Raw genomic sequence first — 22048 nt, 5'->3', positions numbered from 1 at the left:
TGAACCAGGTTTTCGAGAATAAAGGAGACTGCATGCAATTCCTGTAACTCCAAGCACCGGGCTGCGGGGAAATGCTTCAGCATCGGTGGGTGTTTTCAAGCTTCCCTGAAGTACGTCTACCCGCTCTGCTTGATGTGCACTCCAGGACACACGAGCACCTGCGACCGTCAACCGGAAAACCACCCGACTGAACCGTTACGAGTCTACAGAGGGTCAGCAAGGAAAGAGGCCAGAGGAAGCCCAGAGCTGGGGCTGGGGGCCAGGGAAGTGCTATCAATGAGGCTAACTGGGCGACGCCTTTTCACGGAGACGAATGTTTCCAATTGTGAGATTATACGGCCAACGGGTGGCTGGGTGGGAAGGCTTGTTGCCGTTGGACGCCCTTTGGAATTGAGCCACAGGGTTTGAACACAAAGGGAAAAACAACCCAAGGTGGGTGATGTCACAGAGCATCCTGAGGAAAGTGGCAAGGATAAAGCTTCCTACTGCTCGGATCCAAAGAACACAGACTTATTTTGGCATTAATTCCTTCCGCAGCCAGAAACTTGACTCTTAGGGAAAGATTAATCCTAATCGTAAAGACTCAGTGCTGCCGAGGAGGCGTGTGTGTGTGTGTGTGTGTGTGTGTGTTGTGTGTGTGTGTGTGTGTGTGTGTGTAAGACTGGTTCCTGCGTGTTCTCAGCTCTCCTCCACACGTGTTCTAGGTAGTTTATGAATCACTGTAATGAGGCAAAGGCCTTTTTCACTGAGGTGCATAGAACGTTGGCTTGTTCTCCCCAAGGGCACTCAAATCGTGATCAGAAATATGTCATCTCATATAATGATGATGATGACTTCATATGAAGAAAAGGGGAGGGAAGAGGGAATCAAAACTCAAGAGGCTTTAGGTCAGTGGCTGCCCAGTGTCAGTAAAATAGAGAAATTCATTTCGCTGCATTTCTTAGGTGATGAAGGAGGGTCTGTGTGTCAGGCCAAACCACCAATGAAAAAAATATCTATGCATTGTAAATATTTTAAAATTTTCTATTATGATGTTTTGACATCCTAATAAAAAAGAAAATAAACCAAAACTATTCTGGCTGGAGAGAGACTGCCCCTCCCAGGGCTAGCCAATTTTTAGAGAGAACAAGGGACCCAGCCTGGAGATGCTTCTGATGCACAAACCACCTAACCCAGGGCCCCACGCCCTGTATCTGGCTCTGCACCCAAGGAGGCAGTGTTCTGCTGCAGTCATCCTAGTGCCAGGTATCAAGCAACGAGGAACCACCCTTATCTCTCAACGCCCTCCCGAAGTATTCAGACTGGCCCCAGCTAAGCTATTCATCCTGCTGAGCCATGCCTTCCTCACGCAAACCCCGAGAGAGGCCAGCTGTGGCCTGACCCTCCCTGGCTGCTGTCTCTACCTCCTGACCATCCTGGTGTCCCTCCCTCACGGCCTGAGCTGCACGCCGCCCCTCCCGCCTCAAGGACCTTCGAGTAGAATAAACTTTATTTCTTCCTGAGCCGCGATGCTGTCTGCTCTTGTGGCCACACTGACTGACCAGCTCATAAAAGAATACAAAACAATCTAAGGGTTGGGATGAGAAAACACACACTTCCATCCTCAAGGCAAAAGCAACTCCACAAGAGTGAAGAGTGTATTATCATCACAATCGAGACTTGTTCAGGCAGAAGGCAGTGCCTTCCACCCTGAGGGGCCACCCTGGAACCCTGTGGGTGGAGGACTGCCGTGCTCTGTGGGGGACTGTCAGTTCTGGGTCTCAGCCTGGGGAGACCATTGAGACCGTTGCGAAGGCTGACTGAGCAGCTGACTGTGGAATACAGCGCTCACAGCTTCTTGCTCGGCAGGATGTGGGCCTGGGGAGCTGAGAGGATGAACCCGACGGCTGGGAACACTTATTTAGGGAGAAGACAGCAATGCCTTTCGAAGTGAGACAGGAGGGAACGGGGCAGGACACAACCATTAAAAGAATGACACAGCAATTAGCACCAAGATGGCAGAAGATTCAACACCCAGTAGAGCTTGAGCATCATTATAGGCTCATTGTAACACACTAGCTGCTAAATGGCCCTCCCACAGGCGCCATGACAAGTTTCAAGGCTGACCATGAAAGGCCAAAAAGTGGGTGATGGCCCACTTCCCGGGAATCCCAGCCTCCTGCCCAAAGTAGTTGGAATAAGCCTCCCACTTGTTAGCATATGAAGTTACCTGGCCCATAAAAACTGACCACCCCCCATAGCCACTCTCCCTTCTGAGTAAGATGGCCCTCATTCTGCCTATGGAATGTGTGTCTCCTAGAACCCTTGGTCACTCTCTCTTGCTTTCTGAGATGGCCCACACTCCGTCTGTGGAGTATGTATCTCTCTGGATAAATCCACCTTCACTCTACAATGGGTCGCCCTTGAATTCTTTCCTGTGTGAAGACGAGGACTCTCACTTGTCGAGGCATGTCCCAGGGACTCATCCGAGACCTGGGGCACGACCATCCTCTCATGCCCCATTTTCCTGTATCACAAGTACCAAATCTGATGCATGTGGACTAATAGGCAATAGAATGTCCAGACTCCTAAGGTCCAAGGCCATGGATTTAGGACCTCCCACTGGAGCGCGGCGTTCGCTGTGCCTGGAGGCAGGTCCGCCCATCACTGTGGAAGGACAGGAGTTCAGCTGAGCTGCAGGAGGGCAGCAGAGGGAGAGAAGAAGGACAGGGTTTTTCCTGGCTAGTTTAACAGCCATGCAGTGGGAGGCCAAGGGACAAGGAAGAAGGGGAAAGAGCGCTGGGGAGTTCAGGAGAAGTGGGTGCAGGCAGCAGGCAGATATTCAGGCAGACAAGCAATCACATCAAAGAGGCAGGGCCCATAGTACCTGGGCCCTGTGCGTGGAGCTGCGGGGTGGGATCTGGGCTCCAGACTAAGGGAGGATAAGAGTCATATACAAGCCTCAGCCTGAAAAGAAACGCATCTTAAGGACCAGGCACAGGGCCAGGTACTTTATCAACCATCAATTTGTTTAATTTTCTCCCAAATCCTAAGAACCAAATACCAATAATATCTCCATTGAAAAGATGAAGAATTAAAACTTAACTTGTTTGGTAGATTTTTCCAGGGTCACACAGATAATGAATGTTGGCGAGAAAAGGGACCATAAGAAATTCATCTCATTCCATTGCTAAAGTTTTAAGTCTTAATAGGGGGAGAAGCTGTTGGAAGCAGAGTCAGGGTGAAGGTGGTTCTTTGGACCTGATCTCAGTGAAAAAAAGAGGAGGAGGGGAGGGGGAAGGGGAGGAGGGGGAGGAGAAGAAGCTCAGTCACTAGGGCTGGGGCACAAGTCCAGAGCAGAGCGAAGGGCAGAAGATACTGGCAGAGTCCCCAGGAATGTGTTTTACAGCCACTCAGGTGCTCTACAGATGGACCCATCTTAAAACCAGGAGCAGAGGGGCCTGCGTGTGAGGACAATGCCCTAAGCTCTAGGGGTGGGGAATTCAGGCAGACAATTACACTAAAAGGTGACCAGTCTCAAGTTCAGAAGGCCAGCACAGAGGAGCAGTAAGAAAGGGAGGAATGAAAAAGGAGTTGAAGAATGGATCTTTCCCAGAAAATTGAGGCCAAGATTCAACAAAAATAATTCTTCACCCACACAGAACTTCTAGTGAAAGGAATGATTGTGTAATTGGAGATGTTTCATAGCTGAAGTATAATGTTCAATTCTGGACATTTTGCTTTTTAGGAGATGTCACCACAATGGTGAAGAATTGGAACAGGAGACATAGGGAAAGAAGAGAAGGAGGAGAAAATATTAAAGAAAGTAGACACTCATGTAGTCAGACCCTTACTGTAGTCCCTGTACTGTGAACTGGCTGTGCTGAGGTCATTCAAACATGGCCCTGCTCCCAGGAGGCCACACTGTCCAAGGCAGAGGCGGGACATCCACATTCACGTGGTAGAGAAAGGAACCCTCCTGGGTGAGGCTGCAGAAGCTGGAACTAGGACTTGTGTCTGGCATTTACAGGGAAGTAGATTTAATGTCTGTATCAAGAGCAATGCTTTTATTGTGTCTCTAACAATCTAGTGAAGGTGGGGACCATCTACTCAGAATTTGGATGACCGACTTGGAGAATATACATGGAAGAATTTCCTGAACTGGTTAGGAGGCTGCACTAGGTAACTCTGAAGGCCTCTTTTTATATAAAGATTTAAGGGCTGTATGTTATGTTGTTTTTCATTAACTAGCAAATAACATTTACTCAAATTTTATGAAATGAACAACGGTGAGAGACTGTCCAAGAGGATTAAGAAAAATAAAGTGTCAGAAAGACCTCATCATCTCATTAAAGTAAAAACAACTCAGGTCTGACTTTTTATTTTAATCATTATGAGCCATATTTTCATGCCAATAAGAAAGATGACACTGACCCATGTTCTGGGACTCTGCGTGCCTTTGTTCATTGCATCAGTGCTGTGTTGTAGTGGATCTGTATTTATCTTCACTTTCTATTTCTGTGTATCTCCAAAGTTAAAAACCAAACAAAAACAAACAAACATATGAAAACAAACCTCAGGCTGGATCATGGAATTTCTTAGAGAAAGATCAGGGGAAACCCAGGAGTAATGGCTGACAGGGAGGTTTCCAAGGGCAGGACATGCTTCTAGATCAGTTTCTCTCGTGTTCCAGGCTGCCCCTGGATCCCACTGGGAGGAGTCTTGCAGGGGAAGCAAATGCAGGTTTTGCTGGTCTGGGTCCGAGAAATGCTTTACCAGGTTCATTTCACATGCTGTTATTGCACATATATTATTCATGTAATGCAAACCAAGTAGTAACTTTGCCTAATTCATTTCGGTTTGCTTTTTGGAGACAGACTGATTTCTGCTGGAATCTTTTCTCCACCACTTACCCACGTGAATTCAGACCAGTTATTTGTACCTCTTTGATCCTCATCCCTTTTAACAGGGTAATGATGAGCGTTAAATCAGGTAGCAGTCTAAAACAGTAGGTGTCCCATACACGTCAGTAGTTGCTACCTGGACAAAACAGGCACTCTGCCTTGGCCGACGTGAAGCAGCCATTGTGGCAAGGATGGAGGCAGACGTTTTGATTTGAAATGATCCACATGTGAAACGCCTGATTTGTCTTTATTAAGCTACGTACACAGAAAAGAATGTCCCTGGCCCCGACTCCCTTCTTGACCCTCCTCACCACTCATGCTAGCCCATCCCAACACATCTCCCGTGACCTCAGCTGCAGCGCTGATGAGATTGGGCTCATCAGAGAGGCGAGGCCCAGGGATGGAATGTGGATGTCTGCAAGCTGAACGTTGCATATTGCTGGTCAGAAAACCACGTCAGAGGCGGGTCAAGGCTGGTGTCAACAGCCAGAACTACACTGCAGGTATGCTCCCTTCCTTGTTACAAAGCTGCAGTTGGCTTGTATTTTCTCAAACCTGAGAACAAGACATACGTTCCTTGGAGCCGAGCCATTTGAGATATTACTTTAAGCTTAGCTATTAACCCACTATCACTGTATCAGAGTTTCCCTCCCCTCTAAAATGCAGCTAATGATAATTGTCTCCACTGAGTTTCTGCTCACTGTGTGCCAGGAACCTGTATCGAATGAGATTAAATGATATCTAAGAGAGAGCGACTATTAAAGGCTTTTGAAAAGGAGGCAGAGAGAAGCTAAGTCACTTGGGAAGGTCACACCGGTTATAACAGCCCATCTGAACTCCACCTTCAGGATCACGGGCGCTCTGGACCTCTGGGGATGTCACCTCTAGCTGCCTCTGAATTCTCAGGACGATTTCAAGGCTCTCGGGAAACTAAAGAAGGGGTGGGGAAGAAGAGCTTAAAGAGTTTCATAAGCGAGACGTATTCCTGGTTAAACCAATGGCCATGCCTCGATGAGGTCTTGGAATTTCCAGGTAGACGAGCTGCATTATCCCAACCTCCGTTCCTTCAGCAGAGAAATGGAACTCCGAAGCCACGGAGCGGTAACAGATGTTATTTACTCCATGGCAACGGCCCAGATTGCAAATCAAAAGACAGCCATGAGTAGAAGAAAGGCATTAAAAGTTAAAAAGCCCAGTGCTTTTATACTTAATTAGACTTTGATGCTTACTATTGATTGAAGTTAACTTTAAGCAGTTTTTTTTCCCCTAATGGGTCTTTACAACTTCTCTGTCTACATTTTTAGTTGTAAAGGCGTAATTAATTACAAATCAATGACAGTGTATTTTATCACAGATTTCAAAGCCTCAATGCCACTTTGTTGTCACTCTGGAACAGTGGAAGGGTGACGAAGACACACAGAAAGATGGTTTTAGGAATGACTGGTTCCACAGGAAATCAAAGACTCATCCCTCCCCACAGCATCCCACGTCAGGCAGTAACGTTCGGCTGTCTCAGCCATCCTGCTTTCAGTCTCTCGCTCCCTCCGAACGTTACTTCCCTTAACTGATCTATAAATGGCACTTGCATTCTTCATCTGTTTGGTTCAGCACTCCCCAGAGATTAAAGGAAGGGAAGAAAGACTATTCCCAGCCACAGACCGCACAGCAGTCAGGCACGACCACGGAGCCAGAGGAAGCACCACCCAGGTGTCTCTGAGCAGGCACACGCGCAAAAAAGGGACGCCCAGGAGAGCAGCGAGCGCAGGCTGGGATGCTCTGAATGTAGCCCGCCGAATGCGCTTACCTTGCTTGCAGAGAGGGGCGCTCCGCTCAGCCCCCCGGGGCCTTTTCATCGCAGGAGAGCACTGCAGCGAGAGCTCCCGGGGCGCTTTTCTGCCTGCTCCTCCGCGCTCTCTCTGAAGCTGTCAGCGCCCCCCGCCATGGAGATGAGAAACCCCACCGGAGAATTCGTTTTTCTTTGCCTTTCCGGACACATTCACCGCACACAAAGGCCACTGCGTTCTCCGCTTCGCTCTAGTGAATCAACACTTTCTTTAACTGGTTCCCATGCCTACCCATAGTAGATCGTCTTGCCAATGGTGGCTTCCAGAAAACAAGAATCCAGAAGAAATAGCCTTCCTTCCTGCCCGTCTACGTCTTTGTCTTTTGAATTTATTCAACAAGGATCTCCCCAAATCACAAAATGGCCAAATGTTCCCCCTAAACTCCTCACTGTCCCAGAGACTGGATTTTTTTTTTTCTCACTAACACCTCCAGGACTTGTATAACTTCTTCCAAATTAGTTCTTCCTAAGTGTAGCTGCTTTAATACTATCACTGTAAAGGTTTATTCTATGCAAAACCACACCCTACCCATCTGACTAGGTAGTCCTGCACCTAAGGTGAACAACCTCTCGCCAAACACCATTTTATTTGGGTTCCAAGAAAGTGTGTGCCCCTGGAAAACCATTGACAACCTCAGAAATGTTTCCAAGGACAAAGTTTCGATATTTTTCTGAGAAGCTGGTTTTGTTTTCTGGCTTGTTTGTGTGTTTCTTCTAAGGTTATGAGATGAGAGAATAAGTTTCTCACTCAACATCCATTTTTCACCTATTGAAAGTCTTACAATTTGGAATGAACTAGTCAAGAATGTGTGGACGTTTATAAGAAATTGAGTCAATGCTGGTACCAATGACCAAGATGATGGAACTAGAAGAGAAGGAATTTTGGAGTGGAGAACTCAGTGGTTGAGGTTTTACTGTGGTAACTGGATACGTTCTCTGACAACCAAATGAAGATGCCAGGTAGACAATGTATATTATCCTGGAGTTAAGGAGAGAGGTCTAGAATGGAGGTATAAGATTGGAAGTTATCAGTATGTATATGATATTTAAAATTATAGACATGGATGAGAACACACAAGAAGTGAAGGCAGTGAGAAAAAAGAAAGATTCCGATGACTAAGCTCTAGGGCAACCCAACTTGAAGTTGGGAAGATGAGGAAGATCCAGCAAAGGAAAAAGAGAGTTGCTGAAGTAGATGGAAAACCACGAGATGTGGAATGAAGTGAAAAAAACATGGCAAGGAAAAGGGAGTGATAATCTGCATCAGAGATTAATGATAGGTCAAGATGAGGACTGAGAACTGACCAATGGATGTGGCCATGTGATGTCACTGGTGGCTCTGATGAAAGATACCGCAATAGAATTTTGGAGACAAATGCCTGATTAGACTAGGAATAAGTGGGAACAGGCTGAGAGGAAGTGGAGACAATCTGTATCCCATTTGTAGGGCATTCTGCTGTCAAATGGAGTGAAAGAATGTGGTAATGGATGGGGAGAACATGGGGGTTGAGGGGCTTATATTTTAGAGAGAGTTTTTTGTTTTGTTTCAATATGAGAGATGTTACAATCTGTCACATAAGATGTTGCCACCTTAATTTTTAAATTAAGTAAATGTCCTACAATTACTCCTGTTGTCATTTCTATTAAAAATAAGTACTTCCTTTGAGAGACTTGAAGAAGGTGCCTTGTTTGGTCTTAGTTTCATTACAAAATCACGGGGGAGAGAAAGGAAAACTATTATTGGATCAACAACTATGTCTGCTTTGTGCATGTTATATTACCAACCACCAATTTAACTAATGATATGAAAAGTGAATAATCAACCTTTAAAAAATCTTTTTCTGTCCTACTTATACTAATTATGTAAAGCACTTTGCTTAATTTCATCTTAAATAAAACACTGTTTGAGATTAACGTTCAAAAATCAGTTGCATTTCTTTACACTAACGATGAATCAACAGAAAAAGAAAGTAAAGAAACAATCCCCTTTAAAATAGCACCCAAAGTAATAAAATACCTAGGAATAAATCTAACCAAGGAGGTGAAAGACTTATACACAGAAAACTATAAACCATTGATGAAGGAAATTAAAGAAGACTTAAAAAAATGGAAAGATACCCCATGCTCCTGGATTGGAAGAATCAATATTGTTAAAATGGTCATACTGCCCAAGGCAATCTACAGAGTTAATGCAATCCCGATCAAATTACCCAGGACGTATTTCACAGAACTAGAACAAATCATAATAAAATGTATATGGAACCACAGAAGACCTAGCATTGCCAAAACATTACTGAAGAAAAAGAAAGAGGCTGGAGGAATAACTCTTCCAGACTTCAGACAATACTATAGAACTACAATAATCACAACAGCATGGTATTGGTACAAAAACAGACATATGGACCAATGGAACAGAATAGAGAGCCCAGAAATGAACCCACAAACCTTTGGTCAACTAATCTTCGACAAAGGAGGCAAGAATTGTATATTCATACAATGGAATAAAGACAATCTCTTCAGCAAATGGTGTTGGGAAAACTGGACAGCAGCATGTAAATCAGTGAAGCTAGAACACTCCCTTACACCATACACAAAAATAAATTCTAAATGGATCGAAGACTTAAACATAACACAAGATACAATAAACATCCTAGAAAGAAAATATAGGCAATTTATACATGTAAAAAATGTTCTCCTAGGGCAGTCTACTCAAGCAATAGAAATAAAAGCAAGAATAAACAAATGGGACCTAATGAAACTTACAAGCTTCTGCACAGCAAAGGAAACCATCAGTAAAACAAAAAGACAACCTACAGAATGGGAGAAAATTTTTGCAGCTCATGTAACTTAATAAGAAAAAAAAAACCCAATCCAAAAATGGGCAGAAGACCTAATCAAGCAATTCTCCAAGGAAGACATACAAATGATCAATAGGCACATGAAAAAATGCTCAATATCACTAATTATCTGAGAAATGCAAATCAAAACTACAATGAGGTATCACCTCACACCAGTCAGAGTGGCCATCATTCAAAAGTCCACAAATGACAAATGCTGGAGAGGCTCTGGAGAAAAGGGAACCCTCCTACACTGCTGGTGGGAATGCAGTCTGGTGCAGCCACTGTGGAAAACAGTATGGAGGTTCCTCAAAAGACTAGGAGTAGACTTATCATATGACTCAGGAATCCTGCTCCTGGGCATATATCCAAAAGGGACCCTACTTCAGGATGACACCTGCACCCCAATGTTCATAGAAGCACTATTTACAATAGCCAAGACATGGAGACAGCCTAAATGTCCATCGACAGATGACTGGATAAAGAAGAAGTGGTATATTTATATAATGGAATACTATTCAGCCATAAAAATGACAACATAACGCCATTTGCAGCAACATGGATGTCCCTGGAGAATGTCATTCTAAGTGAAGTAAGCCAGAAAGAGAAAGAAAAATACCATATGAGATTGCTCATATGCAGAATCTAAAAAAAAAAAAAAAATACAAAATAAAAACAGACTCATAGACATAGAATACAAACTTGTGGTTGCCAAGGGAGGTTGGTGGGAAGGAACAGACTGGGAGTTCAAAATTTGTAGATACTGACAGGCACATGCAGAATAGATAAACAAGATTATACTGTATAGCACAGGGAAATATATACAAGATCTTGTGGTAGCTCACAGTGAAAAAAAATGTAACAGTGATTATATGTATGTTCATGTATAACTGAAAAATTGTGCTATACATTGGAATTTGACACAACATTCTAAAATGACTGTAATTCAATAAAAAAGTTAGAGAAAACACTGTTTATACATTTGTGTTAAATAATATAAATAAACTATAGATGATATAAGACCCATATTAACAGCTTTTCAGTAAACATTAACTAAAATGATTCTAATATTAATCTACAAATTAATCATAGCTTAATCCTAAACCACTTGTTCACCTATGACGTTTTTTGGTATACAGTTTGTGCTTCATACTTCTTGAAAAAAATGAATGAGTGAGTGAGTGAGTGAATAACGGATCCTAAAGGCATCTGCCATTATAACCATTTCCCTTAAGAATTATATTTGGTTTAAGACAAGGTTATAAGTTTGAGTTCTTTATAAACCATTCAGACTTCTGAGAAGAGAAAATTTTAAAAATGAGACATATGATTTGAGTCTACTTAATCTGACAGCCTGATATATTAATGAGAGACAGATAAATTTGTCTGTGCACATAGTTTTTCTATAGCTTTTATAGTACTATTGAAGAGGTGTATAAATTGTCAACAGAATCATGTTAAATGCACAGAATGCTAGATCTAGGTTTCTCAACCTTGATGTTTTGGGCCAGGTAATTCTTTTTTGTGGGAGAATGTTCTGTGCTTATAGAGTGTTTAGCAACATCCTCAAATGCTTCCCGCTGCATGCCAGTATGACCGCATCTCCCAGTGTGATGGCCAATAATGTGTCCACACATTGTCAAATGTCCCCTAGGGGACAAAACCACCCCTGGTTGAGAACTACTCTCCTAGACTCAAAGAACCAAGTAGATAACTTTTCCTGTTGGTTAGTGGGATCTATAATCAAATACGGATTCACAAAATATGTAAATACGATTTCTTTCAAAAACAAAATAAAGGCGGACTCTTTAAGGAGAAAGTACCTATGTAAAACGTGGGTAAGAGGCTACAGTGTTTGTAATTTGATGTTAACATGACTCTTTGCTTGTGAAAACAGGCACTCACAGGAAGAATGGAAAATGGCTAGGGAGGAAGCACTTTTCCATGGAGGGGTAAGTGTCAGCTTTGGTTTTTCAGAGAATCATGTTAAGACTGGTTTAATTTCTTGTCTTTAAAGTGAGAGGCAACATAGTGGTTAAGAATGGAGATGGTAGAGGTCAAAAACATGAAAAGAAAGCAGGAGTCTTATGAGGAAATTGAATGACAAAGGTAGCTTCTGCACAGAGGGTTTCTGCTAACGTGTGAAGACCTTGAGTTTCCTCTTCAACAGTTGTGCGGGGGCTCAGGGATGGGGGATACGGCTGGGGGATAAGGCTAGGGCATGCCCAACGGGGAAGTTTATGTTCGGAGACCCTGCTGCACAGGGATGGAATCCAACAGGCCCCCATCTGAGGGTAAGGCTGAGCAAGAAATAAAGCTGATGTGCTCCAGAGGACATCAAGGAGATGTGCCTGTTTCAACCTTGACACCAGGTAGAAGGAATCAAAAAATCTCCCCCTGAGAATGTCTAATGACAAGCTGGCTCTCACAGAGCTGTGTGATGAGAAATTTAGGTGACCTATGTGGTTAAAAAAAAAAAAAAAAGAACTGAGATGGATAATACTCCACTAATTAGAATCCCGGCTCTAGCTACTTTATTTAGGTGCACGGTGCCTCAGTCCCCTCCTCTGTAAAAGAAAGGTTATAGAAATACCTATTTCTTATAACTCTCAGCAGAAGGAAATAAATTAACATCTGTAAAGCACTTATAAAAGCACCAGGTGATAACATCTGTCAGCTCAGTGTTACATAACATTCTGATGGGAGAGTACAATTGGAGGAAATTACATGGCTGAAGGAACAGGCAGAGACGCATTAGGTAAACTTAAAAATGTGCAAATGAAAGGCACTGATCTTGGAGAAACACTATACAACTATTCTTAGAATAATCCATAAGATAATCATGTTGACTAATTCAGTAGAGTAATCTGAAACAGGAAAACAGTTTGACTTTCACGTGGTACAATGTAGGCAATGGACAGAATTGTTTACTTGCATATCGTTTTCCGTACCTAAGGGGAAATTCTAAGTGGTTTCTTGTCGCCTCTGTCCCTGCTGTAACCACGCCTTCGGACAGACCCAAACAGACCTCCCAGGAGCCACTTCTGCTGGCCTGGGCGCTTCCTGTCACTCTAACTGCCGGGCGACCGCAGGACCCGGAGGAGGTGACTGCAGTCCTCACGGCTGAACGGCGCCCTCCTCTCCCGCTGCTTAGGAAAGTCTCCCATCACCTGTCTTCCTAAGTTATTTGAAACTTACCGGCTTATTTTCCTCTCTTGGGCCAAACTGTGCTACCATGTAAATAATCCTAATAGATTTCGAAATCTGGACTCAGAAATAAATCCGCGGTAAATTGGCTAGCACGGACTTCCTCTCCAATTAGAAATAATTATTTAATTTCAAAGCTGAACAAGGAGGCATAATAAAAATTCTCTTTGGATCATTTTTTTTTCCCCTGAATTTGGATGAATTATTTCTCCGGCTGGTTGTCGTACCATCTACCAAACAGACACATTACTAAGCAAGGACCCAGTGAGAATTGTTGCCATGGCCGAGTCAGGTGCTTGCAGGGGGGGAGGACTGAACTCAGAACAGGAGTCCCAGAAGGGCACTAGCACAACAAGAACTCACTGTCTGACCCCGCCTAGACATCCCCTCAAACTCCGTCCTCGGTCTCTGCCCGAACATTTTCATTGGCAAGGAACCCAGTGCCCCTTCGCGTGTTTGGGTTGTGTTTTACGATGACTCACGAGATCACTGAGAAGTCCTTCCTTAAACTCAGACAGAAATGTGTCTCCCGTAGCTCTCACAAGCCTCTCCTGTCCTCCTGCTGTCCTGATACAAAAAGTGGCGTCCCACTTCTAACAGCCAGTTCTTCAGACAGAAAAAGAGAAGAATCTCATAGTCGCTCCTTACTTTCCAAGTCACTCTTCCCTTCTTCCACTGAACACCCTCCGGGGCCTCCTAGGTTCCTGATATTCGGAGAGATTATTTAACACTTCTGAGAGAGAAAAGGATTGGGACAAATGCTAAAAAAAAAAAAACGAGCCAGCAAGACAGCAGGTGTCAAGCAGGCCTGCTGGGACCCTTAACTTGTTTACAAGCAGTTGTGTGCTAGCAAATTCTAATAATGGAAAAAAAAAAAAAGGACTGTTTGTAGCGTTTGCCCATTTCTGTGGTATAAACTTCAAGCATGGCCGATTTCAAGTCACTGACGTGATGTATCAATGTTTCAGGATGGGGAGTTGGGGAAAGGTGTGCTCAGCTGGCTCCTGGGCGCTGACAGCAGTCTGCTCTTCTCTGAATATCTCCTTTAAAATGTGATGTATCTTAACTCATAATTATTGAGGTGTTGTTTGACCAGCCCAGAATCTGTCCAGGTTCCACTCAAAATTCTACTTCGAAGATCCAATTCCATTAAAATTCAACTTCACAGTTACTGTGAATGGGGGTAGGGGAGGTGACGCAAAGTCACAGAGAAAGGCTCTAGCTTCTGATATTCAGGTCAGAAAACAAATTGGTCTTTAGTGTCTGTACTGGAAATAAAATTAAGCAAATCTGATCTATTAGGGTATATGCTCATTAAATTACATATATCACTAAGCAATGATTAAATACCACTAAGTCTTAATTAAAGTTGTCATTTTTTTAAAATGGATTAAAAAAGAAACTGGATTTAAAACTGCAGGTTTGTTAAGAAGGATAGTGTAAAAAATGATTTGAAGTTTTAACTGTTTCCATATAATTCAGTGAGCATTTACGAAGTTCTTATCATGCGTTAAGGAAATTCTATAAATACTCAGCTGAAAACTCTACTAAGGAATAAACTTATTTTCGTGTTTAGCCTTCTTCACTCTTGGATAGGCTCCTACTTTCTTTAAAAGCCACGGGTATGTCTGTGATTGTTCTTCGGTGGATCCATCCTGCAGCAGTTACTTGTGAGTCATTTTTCCCCAAGGGGTGTCATTTACATCCTTACTCTGTCCACACTGACTGCAACTGGTTGAGACAAACTAAGTTAGCAGGAAAAACTATAGTATTTATTTGGCTTGGTTGTGGGATCTAGGACAGGGAGACGTAGGAGACAGAGGAGTGGGGAGCAGTGTCTGGTAAGTCAGGTTAAAGAATTTCAGTGATTCTAAGGCAAGATCAAAGGGCTTTTGGATCAAGGGAATAAGACAATCTGATCAGTATTGACGAGGATGTGTCTGGCAGTGGTGGTGAGAATGGATTGGCCAGACAACAGACAGGGAGGGCAGCGAGGACGATACTGCATAACCTAGGGGATCAAAGCAAAGGGAACAGAGTCAAGAGATACTCAGGAGTCTGAATCCACAAGAATCCGAAATCCATCAGGGAGGGAGGGGGCCAGGGAGAGGAGGTGTGTAGCAGAGGGGTGGGGAAGAGGCGAGATGAGTCCGAGGGAAGATCGGGTTCAGCTGCCATCAAGTCGATCGGTCGGACGGCAAAAAGTTGGTGGTTTTCTTTCCTGGTTAAACAAGGGGTTGGAGGGTAAAGGAGACAGGATTGGAGAGTCAAAGAGAATGGAAAGCATTTGAAACAGTCACCGTAGGGAAGCTGAAAAATATGCTATGGGGGGCTGCATTCAGGGTCTGTCCTTAGGAACATTCCCTCAAGAATCTGAGCATGAATATTTTGAAGACGTGTTCCGGGTGCTCCCATTAAGTCTCCCCACTTCCCTCTAATGACCCGTTCCTCTAATTTTTGATGAAACCCACCAAAGAAAACAAATGCTTTCTGATTTAAGAATTTTAATAAGGTAACTCATTCCATTCTTGGTTTCCAGATTGACCACTAAATGGTCTTTATGACAAAAGCGGTGAATACTTGTTCCGAAAACATTTGCTGGAGTGCACCCTCCTCCTCCCTGCCCTCAAATGAGCTCCTGACATCAGCAAGGACACAGGAGCGCACAGCGGTGTGACTGACTGCGTCCCTGTGTGCGACTCTGAAATTCAGTCAGGGGACAAACCCCAGTGAGGTCATGTCTCGTTTGGGATTAGATGGCTAGCTCCGATTCTGTGATCATATTCAGAAAAATGCACATAAAATGCCTAGGAATTTTCCCTTGGTTTAATTCAGAAATTAAACTTTCACATGTCATGTCTACAAAATGAGCATTCCACCATGTCAGAGGTTTTCTTTGATAGTAAGAGGATGTAAAAGAAAGTAAGGTACGTACTCCCTTCCTCAGCTGGCTAGGTCATGCACCTCTCTGCAGCTCTGGAGTTACGCGTTTTAAATATAGATTTGTCTACACTCTAAAAAAGTAAAGTTTATATCCAAAGACCTTAACCAAGTTACTAGCTATAACCTGATCAACCTTATAGAAGCCACTGAGAATGCTGAGGTCAAAACGTATTCCTGTTTGCCTAATACCAAGTCATCCTCGTTCTGAGGGGCTCAGTTTTCAGTAGAGCAGAAGGTGTACATCAACTGACTTATGAAGACAACTGTCTCCATTGTCCATCTGATGAAATGTACATAGTGTCATCAGCAGCGCTTACCTGATACCCAACACGATCTCAAAAACTAGCATGTTACCAGCAATTTCCAAATCTTTGCTCCAAACGTTCTGTGTTGTCACATCAAAAAAATCAAAAGGATCGCTCATTTGGAAATGTGAGCATCCGTTTTAATACAATAATCGTAGCCATTACCTCGGTAACAGTTTTACAAAAATGGTCCATTTTAATTCTTAAGCAAACCCATAAGATAGTTACTAATGTCCCTAGCAATTTTTAAGTAAGCAGTAAATACACTGATAGAGTCTCCCATATCTCATTGTGAATGAAAATTATGGGCAGGATTAGAACTGAAACCTAAAATCAAAGACCACATACTCCTCAGGTAATAAAGGCACAACAGACGTTCTTAAAGACAGACAGCCAATTTGAACTCGTCACAGGTGAAGTCATTTCACAAAGAAAACAATTGCCCAAACCAGACTGTGTGCAGGAGACTCACAAGCAATGAGACCTTTGCTGCAATGACCCAGAAAGAGGACTGAGTAATACAAATGCCAAATTATCGCAGATCGGAACCAGGAAAAGAAATCTCGATCCAAGTTTGAACCGGTTCTAACAATTTGTCTGGCTTCAAAATTATTGGCTCTACGCTGACTGTCCAGTGGCCCCAAGTGATCTTTTAAATTTGGGCAGGGCCCATCTTGCCATTTAAAGGTTTCTATATGGAAATTGTAATAAGTATCGTAGAAATAAAGACCACCCAAATGAGAACAAGCAGGGGCTATCATTCAGAGTCTGCTGTAGCAAGGGAGTCAGCCACCATCACTTGTGTTCGGCAGAGACTCAAAGGGAGGCAGCAGAGTGGGAAAGCATTACAATTAAAAAAAAAAAAAAAAAGAAGGCTTCAGGTATGGTGTGATCCAAGGCTGTTGCATGAGAAGCTGGAACCAGGTTTAATTAGAAGTAGGGCATCCACTGTGATTGGGAAGTACATTTTGCTTTATCTGGTTGGTTCTAAGTTAGAAGTGGGGAAAAAAAATTAGGGAAATTGGAAGTCAAACACCAATTCTTTACCATTTTAGGCCAATGGCTACAAAACGCGTCTTCCAGGGTTATTTGCTACAGAATTTGTGAGTCAGAGTTCTACTGTCATACATGATCTTGGCCACTGTATATTCAGCCTTTCAAAATAAACAGTACAATACGGTGGTAAGTAAAATGTGGGACAGCCACTTTACATAAATATACTTCTTAAAAGTATAGCCTCCACAGAATACTTTAAAAATTGAATCATCTGTGAATAACATTCCCCAGATAAGTTATTCAGACTTCCCTATTATATGAGTCAAACAGTGCACTTAATCACTTTTTTCAAGGAAGTTTGGCTTTCTTAGAAATTGAATTATCTATTAACCAATATATTAAAGTTGGATTGATTCAACTATAACTGAATCTGATTTTAATGAAAACTATTGTAACAAATAGTCAAAGATAACAGTTTTCTGTGGAGAAATTGCATGGCCCTGCAGCACAGGCCGAACAACAGTTCCTGCCCTCTCTCAGGACGGGTAAACTATAACCAAGCTGGATGCATCATGTTCTTGGAAACACGACATTTTGCCCACTTTGCATTTACTTTCAAATCTGACTCTTTTTTTTTAATTCATCATTTAAATTTTTATTAATTTTCTACCTCACATCCATGTTCTACATACTTTTTTTTCCTCACAATTCTCCCAAGCAAGCAGAGGAACTTTCATTTCTGCACACTCCTAGTCATTTTCTCACATATACACATTTGATAGAGTAGCAATTATAGCATATAAACAAATCTGTATCCTGCGTTTTCACCTAACATTTTAAAGAAATGCTTTTTGATATTGCTAATTCTAGTTCTCATAATTACTATTTTTTAACATTTTTTATTGAGTTATAGTCATAAAGCCAGTATGGGTGGATGTGGTGGTTTAAATACTCTCCTAGCCCATTCTTTCTATCTAGATGGTGTCTGTGTACGCAATACACACTTTCACTAATTGTTAGCAGCTCAAGTTCTTTCAACTTCTGCAACTATCTCGAATTCACAATTGCAACACACTCATCAACAGTGTCCTCAGCGAGCGATTGTTTTCTTTCCTAGAAAGATTCATCTGATGTTCCTACCTTTCCACCCTCCTTGAAATACTGCTGCAATATATTGCTAACGCTGCCATGAAAATAAAGACCAGAGGGCAGCCTTGGCCAACATAGCTGAGTCAGTTATTCCCTGCAGACACTCCTTGAAGGTTATTTTATTTTCACTTTGATTTGTTCCAAAGCCTTGAGTAAATGCAAACGTTACTACTGTTATTTCTCTTTAGGCTAGGAAGTCTGGAAAATACAGAGGAAGCCTCAGAACACATGGCTGCCCCGGGCTCAGGAGAAGTTATGGAAGAAAATGTGAGTCATGAGTTAATTGCGTCAATCCCAAATCCCTATTTTCCCCATGTTTATCGGATAACTACTTCTGAGACACTTCGTGTCTTTCACCTTTCCTCTACCCACAGTTAATTGTTCCTTTTATTTGCCCTTTCTTTAAAAAAATTGGCCTTTCCTTTCCTCTTTGTGAAATGTGTTCGTCCATTTTGTTTACTGACAGCATTAAGGTTACCTGCTTACTGACGACTAACAGTCATGGAAAATTATGGAAGAACAGCCAGGCCATGCCTCTTCAAAGGGATGCAAGATTCAAAACCGTAAGTGAAAAAACAAATGCTTCCATCTACTATTATCTTAGCACGTCGTAACGGCCAACACAGACTAGAAGCACAACAATAGGAGGAATTAAGGAAAAGCAAGTAAAGCCACCCTTCATTTCACTGTATTTCTCTACCCTTTCCTGAGGAAAGTATGGAGGTCCTCATTTCTTTGCCATCATCATCTGTTCTGGGTTGAACTGTGTCCTCTTCAAAAGATATTTTGAAGTCCTAACCTCTGGTCCCTTTACCTGTGACCTCATTTGGAAATAGGGTCTTTGCAGATGTAAACAAGTTAAGATGAGGTCATTAGGGTAGACCCTAATCCAGGAAGACTGGCGTCCTTAAGAGAAGAAGGAACAGACACACAGAGAAGCAGCCACGGGAAGATGGAGGTGTCACCTATACATATACCAGGAAGCTGAAAGATCTCTGCTTAACCCTATTCCTAGTCTTGTTCCAAAACCCTTGATGTTTGTCACAGGTGTATTTCAGTTACACCTCAAAGGAAATGTGACCGTCACCTGCCCTGAACCAGTTCCAGCCTAACGGCAAGAGCAGTTCCTGTGCAGAAGAAACCTAGAAGTATCTGCAAGTTGCCTTTGCTTTAGCGTCGTGCTAAGCTCTCTGCTCAAAGAGGGTACCTGTACCTTGCTAGGCACAGTCAGTGCCGCATGCAAGGGAGCTGGAGGAACTGCACATGTGCCGGCTGTTCCTGGAAATCTCTGCCCTTTCCCCAGTTTCTGATGGTGCTCCTGCCTCTTACTCCTTAGAAGTCCCCCTGCTTTCCTCCTTTTGGGCAGAAGGGCTGTCTTTAGAGCACGAGCGCTCCCTTCTCCATTCCTTGATCAGTGAATAAAGTTTCTGTTCTGCTTTGCTGAAACTGGTCTCCTTCAATTGGCACTTGTGGCTCCCAGCAAGGGAAGGACCCAGTTGGGGTCCACCGATCTGAGAGGGTTGGTAACAGAGGCGGAGGCGGGAGTCATGCTGCCACAGATCAAGGAATCCCCGAGGCTCCTAGAAGTTGGAAGAGGCCAGGAAGGAACCTCCCCTAGAGCTTTGGAGGGAGGGTAGCCTTGATTTCAGACTTCCAGCCGCTGCCTCTGGAACTAAGAGAATACATTTCTGTCGTTTGAAGCCACCCAGTTATCATTGCCTCGGGAAACTGCTAGACATCCATCCTTGCATTTCAAAGGTTTTTTTACATCTTTTAGAATTTTCTTCCATTTATGTCTTCCTCTCTAAGGACTCTTCTACTATGCCCCCACCTTTGCAGATGGATAGACTAGTAAGTTCAATTATTTCCAACTATAAAACCAGGTGCCTGACATACATTAGGTTCTGAGTTTGTTTTGCAAAAATGCCATTCTCGATATTAAACTTACCCTTAGGCTGTGACCTATCACATGATCGAGAGGTGATGAAAATCTTTAAAAGCTGCTCTTCAACTTTACATAGTACCTACAGATCACCAGACGTCTATGTTCTGGGGGTGAACCTGCTTGTTTACTTGATTGCATAATTCTGAATACACAGGCTAGAGGGAACAGACACGTATTTGGAAGATACTGTTGAAGATATTTTGATCCCATATGGGAACTGAGACTCACAAAACAATGAAATCCAAATTGAAAAAACAAATTAAGAGCCCACTATGGTTCACCCTAATGTGATTTCAAATACACATTTCAGAATTCTTTTATTTACGGTGCAGACCACATTTTAGACCTTTTAGTATTGTCTAACACCTGATTTCCCAGCCTAAATGCTTAAACAGGATAAGTAACCACCCCTCCGACTTGGCCTAAATTAAACACCTCCCTGCTCCTACCACCCCAGCCACACACACAGCCCATCATCGTACTTGACCTACTAATGTTATTCACTGTGTAGACCATGCACCTGAGTTTCAAATTAAGTGTAAACAAGATAGTCTGGGACCTGGGGCTTGGGACCCTTTACTGTCCTGGAGTGTTTGCTCCTGGACAGACGTCTCCTCCAGCAAGAAATACAAAGAAACCATAAGGGACGAAAAGTAACTGCATGCATGCGCAGTTGGGGCATATTATGACCAACACGATACAAAAAGGCCAAAACCCAGCTTCCGCTTCCGAGGTGCCGGGAGCAAAAGCAGCAGGCGGCGCCTGATCCCTGCACACAGCACCACCCACCCAGCCTGGCCCACCCAGCAGCCCCACCCCCTCACTCATTTAAGGGACCAGCTCACCCCACCTTGCAGAGCAGAAACGGGAACCGGCTACTCGTTTTTGCTCCCTCATGCTGCCGCACCGGTCCCGGTAAAGCCCTGCCTGAATTTCTTGTCTGGCTTTTTATCAATTTCTATTGATTAACGAGTCCAAAGAAGGCACAGGTGAAAATCAAGCCTCCTAAAGCCCGGCCTGGAGAATCACAGGAAAGTAAAGACCAACGTGGGGCGACGTCAAAGAACCAGACATGCAGCCAGTAGAACAGAGGAAAGCAGGAGTGCGCGTGTGTGTCTATGTGTGCGCGTGTGTAGTGCAAGACCGGGGAGGGACTGAGGGAAAGAAGGGCCCAAAATAAATCCTGTCTATTTTTAACTTGTTTGCAACGTACCCTATCCAGGGGCCAATCCTCTTGTATATCATTCCTAAGCCTAATTCTTGATTTTTTGCCCCAAAGAAATAAACGCCATTGCTTAGGCCTCTCCCCTTTTCCTATGTTCAAGGTTGCAAATGTAGGATGTGTAAGACCAGATGCTCGTCCTTGGGGAATTAGTAAGCTTTTTAGAAGACGATCTGTAACAAGCAGGAAATGATCATTTCAGCTGTATTTTTATTTCAGTTTTATTTGGACTCACGGTCAGATGAGTTGGAAATGGTCATGGATGAAGGTGGATGAGCGGAAGCGGAAACAAAGTCTGGATGAATTCAAAGGAGGGTGTGCTGTTTGTTGGCTTATTTCGTCTGGAAAAGGGGGGCGGAGCAGGTAGATTTGGGTAAGACTGTAAGAGAGCTGCTTAGATGGTGAGGACGTGGGAGACGGCTTGTTTTCTCCAGATGGGAGGAGAGGGCACAGCCTTTTGGTGAAGTGGGAAAGAGATGGGGTGGGGGTGGGGGGCAGAAAAGGCCAAAACACGAAGCCGGACTGCAAATGGCAAAACTTCTACCTGCCTGGCTAGGGACTTTGGAGTCTTTTTTCAGGAGCCAGGTATCTCCTGAAGAATATTTCTGAACAAGGCTTTGGTGATATTTCTGGCCATCGAGGCAAACAAAATGGATGTCACTTCCATTTTTTCAGAATTCTATGTTTGACATATTTAGCAAATTTCTACAGTACTTTA

At 43.3% G+C, this 22048-nt stretch overlaps 1 protein-coding gene across 12 annotated transcripts in view; it reads right to left on the bottom strand.

Moving 5' to 3' along the window:
• KCNJ16 (potassium inwardly rectifying channel subfamily J member 16) overlaps positions 1-22048 on the bottom strand; it is a 464720-nt gene that overhangs the window by 40528 nt on the left and 402144 nt on the right. The window contains exon 1 of one of the 12 annotated variants that reach the window (XM_015235233.3): positions 6688-6759. The exons of the other annotated variants lie outside the window; for them this stretch is intronic. The gene's annotated coding sequence lies outside the window, so the exon portion shown is untranslated. Of the gene's footprint in view, positions 1-6687; positions 6760-22048 lie in introns of those variants that run through there. 12 annotated transcript variants of the gene reach the window in all.

The sequence above is a fragment of the Vicugna pacos genome, chromosome 16 (assembly GCF_048564905.1).
Source record: "Vicugna pacos chromosome 16, VicPac4, whole genome shotgun sequence".
NCBI lineage: Eukaryota > Metazoa > Chordata > Mammalia > Artiodactyla > Camelidae > Vicugna > Vicugna pacos.
This window is presented reverse-complemented; position numbering and strand designations above follow the sequence as displayed.